The sequence below is a fragment of the Coregonus clupeaformis genome, chromosome 6 (genome assembly GCF_020615455.1).
Source record: "Coregonus clupeaformis isolate EN_2021a chromosome 6, ASM2061545v1, whole genome shotgun sequence".
NCBI lineage: Eukaryota > Metazoa > Chordata > Actinopteri > Salmoniformes > Salmonidae > Coregonus > Coregonus clupeaformis.
In genome coordinates, this window is record NC_059197.1 from 41,068,866 (window position 1) to 41,075,373 (window position 6,508).

General features: G+C 42.2%; 1 protein-coding gene across 8 annotated transcripts in view; it reads right to left on the reverse strand.

The window, feature by feature from the left end:
- The window catches only part of LOC121567955 (synergin gamma), a 39,817-nt gene extending 39,013 nt beyond the window's left edge, over window positions 1-804 (reverse strand). For all 8 annotated transcript variants that reach the window (XM_041878368.2, XM_041878367.2, XM_041878366.2 and 5 more), the window contains exon 1: window positions 769-804. The gene's annotated coding sequence lies outside the window, so the exon portion shown is untranslated. The remainder of the gene's footprint in view (window positions 1-768) is intronic.
- Window positions 805-6,508: the final 5,704 nt, after the last annotated feature.

The following is a 6,508-nucleotide window of genomic DNA, read 5'->3' on the forward strand; positions in this document are numbered from 1 at the left end:
TTGTCATTTAGCAGACGCTCTTATCCAGAACTACTTACAGTTAGTGAGTGCATACATTTTCCATACTGGCCCCACGTGGGAATCAAACCCACAACCCTGGCGTTGCAAGCGCCATGCTCTACCAACTGAGCTACAGGAGGCCTCAATATACATTTTGTGAATCGCCCATATTTAAGAAAAAATCGAGATATGATTAATAGGCCATATCGCCCAGCCTTAGTTTGTTAATGAAGAGTGTCATTGTAAACTCAACAAACACCCTATACATACAACAGCTACAACATAAGCTACATGATACCAGAGAGTTGTCATGGGTAATGATGTAAGCTTAGTATTGTTAAGTAATCTGGTCAATTCCAGAGCTTACTATCACACTGCCAATGTGCAATGATCAAATATCCCCAATACCTAATAAACTATTACAAACAGATAGGACATAAGGCTAGCCTAGGCCCTATGTATTGTATTTGACTGATGTTGTTGTTGATAGCGCACACTGCACATCTGAACTGACTTTACTCTGAACTCTGATAGATAAAGATCATTATGAGTTATTGGTTAGGCCTATTTACTGAATCCAAAAACTTCTCAGGAAACCAGGGCACATTGGAGAGTGAAGTGCCCGGGGAGATTTGGAAAAGTAGCGCTGAGTGACAGGACATGTCACAAATGGCATACTATTCCCTATATAGTGCACTACTGGTCAAAAGTACTGCACTAAATAGGGAATAGGGTGCCATATGGGATGCAGACTGTAGGATGACTCACCTTGTGGTGGTCCCAGGCCCCCTCCAACAGGATAAATAAAACTGCAGGAGAGAAGGAAAAACACAGGTCAATAACACAACTAGAAACTAGCCTAAATGGAAAACTAATGGAGCACATCTAGGCTGAAATCATTCAACTGTCACTCATAATAGGCTATCATATAAAAGTAGGAAAGATTGGGCTATTCATCGAAAATCATTCAGTAAATGGATAATTATCAGTTCACACACCAATCATTTGTCAGACTTTAAACAATGTGACACAATAGCTATCATTTTAACAACGGAGTCATCATTCACATCACAGAGAATTACCAAAACTGGAGATTGGATATGATTTCCTTACAATGGCACGGAGAGAAAGTAAAATAGTAAACGTGCAACTGTATGGTGATGTGGCAGTACCTAGCCTCCCTTTTTCTGTCCCAGCTTTTTATTTTGGACACTTTTCTGTTTGGCTAGGCAGCCGGGACTTGAATTCAGTGTGGCCCTTACTGTTCTAGCTCACTGCTTTCCAGGGAATGCATGAATAAATATTGCATTGACCGCGAGCACTAAACCTGACAGGCAGGAAGAAAACTTTATCCAATAACACTTTGCTGTTGGTCAGAACAACATTTATCGATCAGGGAATGAGCTCCTCTGACAACAGCCGTTCTGGAATGCTTCTCCTAGCGTATCCGTGTGATGTAATTTTCCATAGTGGTTAAGTATTTACAGCTAGACATGATGGCTTTAATGGGAATGCATGTCAGTGGTCATTTCATGTGCTGTAATTGATGGAGAATCTGTCTAGGTCGTGACGCGGCAGGGAAATGGAGACAAGAGCAGGAATCTACAGAAACGTATTTATCTATAGAAACACAGAAGATAGGCTAGATTCTAAGAACAGACTGCGTCAAAGAATGAGGTAAGAGAGAGGGATAAAGAGTGAACAACGCCAGCTTAGAACTTTGATGCAGTCTGCTTCTTCTCTGACTCCACCTCTCACTGGCTCTATGGTCATACTGATGCTGGAGGAGAAAGGAGATGGATGAGAATGCAAGCAGACAGCATTAGTCTACCTGCTACCCATCATAACACCTGACCATCCAGAGAGACTACCAATACCCAGTTAAGCCCAGTAGCCCAGTCCATCCAACAGAGCAGTACACTGGACCTTGGGGCTTCACTTTACAACTGACATTTCAGGCAAATCCATTCATCCATCTAAATGACACTTGCAAGCTCTGTTTTTTCTCCATCTTGTCAAAATAATCATTTCCCAATGGTACCAAAATGCCATACGAGACAAAAAACATTATGTTTTTCTATTTTAGAATCCCAGAATCATAAAATTATCATTTGAAAAAACTCAGTATTACTTTGTTTACAAATGCAATAATACAATGCAATAACAATACCAGGATGCTTTCCCTTAACCTGGGCTTGATGTGGAGTGAGAGATTCTGGCTCACATCTGTTCTCCCTCAGATTTAGCCTGTAGCTTTACAGAGCTTTCATAGCAGCTCTATTCTACGCAACCACAGCAAATTAATAACAGTGCAGATTAACCCATAATGAGGTCAGCAGTGCCAGTGATACCAGCTGTGGGCTCTGTATAGGCCATTGCATTGTACAAGGCCTGTGTTCATTGATACAACCAACATTGTAAGACTAATTTAAGGCTTGGGCCATGCCACATGCATACAGGTGCTTCTACCACAATAACTAGCCTACCAGATCCGTGTGTATCATTAGGCCTAATGTGCTTTCTCCTTTTCACTCTGGTAACGAATTTAAACAAAAGCACTGATCATTCAACATTAATGAACTCCTCATATGAGCCTTAAATTATGTAATGCATCCATATATTGCAATATGCACTCACTGCACTGCAACCTAATGTAAACCATACTTCTGCAAGTCTTTCATTCTTTTGGCATTTTGGACACAATGAATAAATAATGTGCATACCGAAAGTCTGGAAGCACCAGTTGGCCTATTAGACTTGTTGTCGTACATCTTAGTAGGGCGGCAGGTAGCTTAGTGGTTAAGAGCATTGTGCCAGTACCCGAAAGGTCGCTGGTTCTAATCCCGAGCTGACTAGGTGAAAAATCTGTCGATGTGCCCTTGAGCAAGGCACTTAACCCTAATTGCTCCTGTAAGTCGCTCTGGATAAGAGCGTCTGCTAAATTACTAAAATGTAAAATGTAAGTACCCTCCCAAAGTCTGATTAAACAGCTTGGCTTTAAAACATTAATATGATACTTAATTATGAACCTATTAAATACCAATTAACCCTGTCTTGAGCAATTCATCCGAGTACAATTTTTTTAGTCTCACGCATCCAAGCACTTTGAATTAAGATGAATGCTACCTATAGCTGAGGTTTTTCCACAAGCTCAACAGAACTCCAAAAGTTAGCAAGTACAGTTGAAGTGGGAAGTTTACATACACTTAGGTTGGAGTCATTAAAACTAGTTTTTCAACCACTCCACAGATTTCTTGTTAACAAACTATATTTTTGGCAAGTCGGTTAGGACATTTACTTTGTGCATGACACAAGTAATTTTTCCAACAATTGTTTACAGACAGATTATTTCACTTATAATTCACTGTATCACAATTCCAGTGGGTCAGAAGTTTACATACACTAAGTTGACTGTGCCTTTAAACAGCTGGGAAAATTCCAGAGAATGACGTAATGGCTTTAGAAGCTTCTGATAGGCTAATTGACATCATTTCAGTTAATTGGAGGTGTACCTGTGGATGTATTTCAAGGCCTACCTTCAAACTCAGTACCCCTTTGCATGACATCATGGGAAAATCAAAAGAAATCAGCCAAGACCACAGAAAAAAAATTGTAGACCTCCACAAGTCTGGTTCATCCTTGGGAGCAATTTCCAAACGCCTGAAGGTACCACGTTCATCTGTACAAACAATAGTACGCAAGTATAAATACCATGGGACCACGCAGCCGTCATACCGCTCAGGAAGGAGACGCGTTCTGTCTCCTAGAGATGAACGTACTTTGGTGTGCGAAAAGTGCAAATCAATCCCAGAACAACAGCAAAGGACCTTGTGAAGATGCTGGAGGAAACAGGTACAAAAGTATATATATCCACAGTAAAAACTAGTCCTATATCGACATAACCTGAAAGGCCGCTCAGCAAGGAAGAAGCCACTGCTCCAAAACCACCATAAAAAAGCCAGACCACGGTTTTCAACTGCACATGGGGACAAAGATAGTACTTTTTGTAGAAATGTCCTCTGGTCTGATGAAACAAAAATAGAACTGTTATAATGACCATAGTTATGTTTGGAGGAAAAAGGGGTTGGCTTGCAAGCCGAAGAACACCATCCCAACCGTGAAGCACGGGGGTGACAGCATCATGCTGTGGGGGTGCTTTGCTGCAGGAGGGACTGGTGCACTTCACAAAATAGATGGCATCATGAGGAAGGAAAATTATGTGGATTTATTGAAGCAACATCTCAAGACATCAGTCAGGAAGTTAAAGCTTGGTCGCAAATGGGTCTTCCAAATGGACAACTTCCAAAGTTGTGGCAAAATGGCTTAAGGACAACAAAGTCAAGGTATTGGAGTGGCCATCACAAAGCCCTGACCTCAATCCTATAGAAAATGTGTGGTCAGAACTGAAAAAGCGTGTGCGAGCAATGAGGCCTAAAAACCTGACTCAGTTACACCAGCTCTGTCAGGAGGAATGGGCCAAAATTCACCCAATTTATTGTGGGAAGCTTGTGGAAGGCTACCCGAAACGTTTTACCCAAGTTAAACAATTTAAAGGCTGTTGCTACAGTACAGCTCTCATATCACAACTCCCTATAGACCTAGTTGTGTGCTAGTCCCATGATGTGAGACTTTCTGGTCAAAAGTAGTGAACTACATACAGTGGGGGAAAAAAGTATTTAGTCAGCCACCAATTGTGCAAGTTCTCCCACTTAAAAAGATGAGAGGCCTGTAATTGTCATCATAGGTACACGTCAACTATGACAGACAAATTGAGAAAATAAATCCAGAAAATCACATTGTAGGATTTTTAATTTATTTATTTGCAAATTATGGTGGAAAATAAGAATTTGGTCACCTACAAACAAGCAAGATTTCTGGCTCTCACAGACCTGTAACTTCTTCTTTAAGAGGCTCCTCTGTCCTCCACTCGTTACCTGTATTAATGGCACCTGTTTGAACTTGTTATCAGTATAAAAGACACCTGTCCACAACGTCAAACAGTCACACTCCAAACTCCACTATGGCCAAGACCAAAGAGCTGTCAAAGGACACCAGAAACAAAATTGTAGACCTGCACCAGGCTGGGAAGACTGAATCTGCAATAGGTAAGCAGCTTGGTTTGAAGAAATCAACTGTGGGAGCAATTATTAGGAAATGGAAGACATACAAGACCACTGATAATCTCCCTCGATCTGGGGCTCCACGCAAGATCTCACCCCATGGGGTCAAAATGATCACAAGAACGGTGAGCAAAAATCCCAGAACCACACGGGGGGACCTAGTGAATGACCTGCAGAGAGCTGGGACCAAAGTAACAAAGCCTACCATCAGTAACACACTACGCCGCCAGGGACTCAAATCCTACAGTGCCAGACGTGTCCCCCTGCTTAAGCCAGTACATGTCCAGGCCCGTCTGAAGTTTGCTAGAGTGCATTTGGATGATCCAGAAGAGGATTGGGAGAATGTCATATGGTCAGATAAAACCAAAATAGAAGTTTTTGGTAAAAACTCAACTCGTCGTGTTTGGAGGACAAAGAATGCTGAGTTGCATCCAAAGAACACCATACCTACTGTGAAGCATGGGGGTGGAAACATCATGCTTTGGGGCTGTTTCTCTGCAAAGGGACCAGGACGACTGATCCGTGTAAAGGAAAGAATGAATGGGGCCATGTATCGTGAGATTTTGAGTGAAAACCTCCTTCCATCAGCAAGGGCATTGAAGATGAAACGTGGCTGGGTCTTTCAGCATGACAATGATCCCAAACACACCGCCCGGGCAACGAAGGAGTGGCTTCGTAAGAAGCATTTCAAGGTCCTGGAGTGGTCTAGCCAGTCTCCAGATCTCAACCCCATAGAAAATCTTTGGAGGGAGTTGAAAGTCTGTGTTGCCTAGCGACAGCCCCAAAACATCACTGCTCTAGAGGAGATCTGCATAGAGGAATGGGCCAAAATACCAGCAACAGTGTGTGAAAACCTTGTGAAGACTTACAGAAAACGTTTGACCTGTGTCATTGCCAACAAAGGGTATATAACAAAGTATTGAGAAACTTTTGTTATTGACCAAATACTTATTTTCCACCATAATTTGCAAATAAATTCATAAAAAATCCTACAATGTGATTTTCTGGAGAAAAAAAATCTAATTTTGTCTGTCATAGTTGACGTGTACCTATGATGAAAATTACAGGCCTCTCTCATCTTTTTAAGTGGGAGAACTTGCACAATTGGTGGCTGACTAAATACTTTTTCCCCCCACTGTAAGTAATAGGGTGCCATTTGGGACACAGCCTCAGAGTGCTATGCCAGGCAGCAGGGCCAGTGAAGAGTAGACTCGTGCCTCTGGCTCCAGTTGACAGCCTGGGATCAGGATGGGTTTCATTATTTTCAGGCTAGCTTGCCAGCAAAGCGCCTGCCTGCCTGCTCCTCGTCCCTGGCTCAGTGTGTCACATTCTGTCTACCACCCACCACACCACACAGCCTTCACCACACAGTCACACAGTCACACACA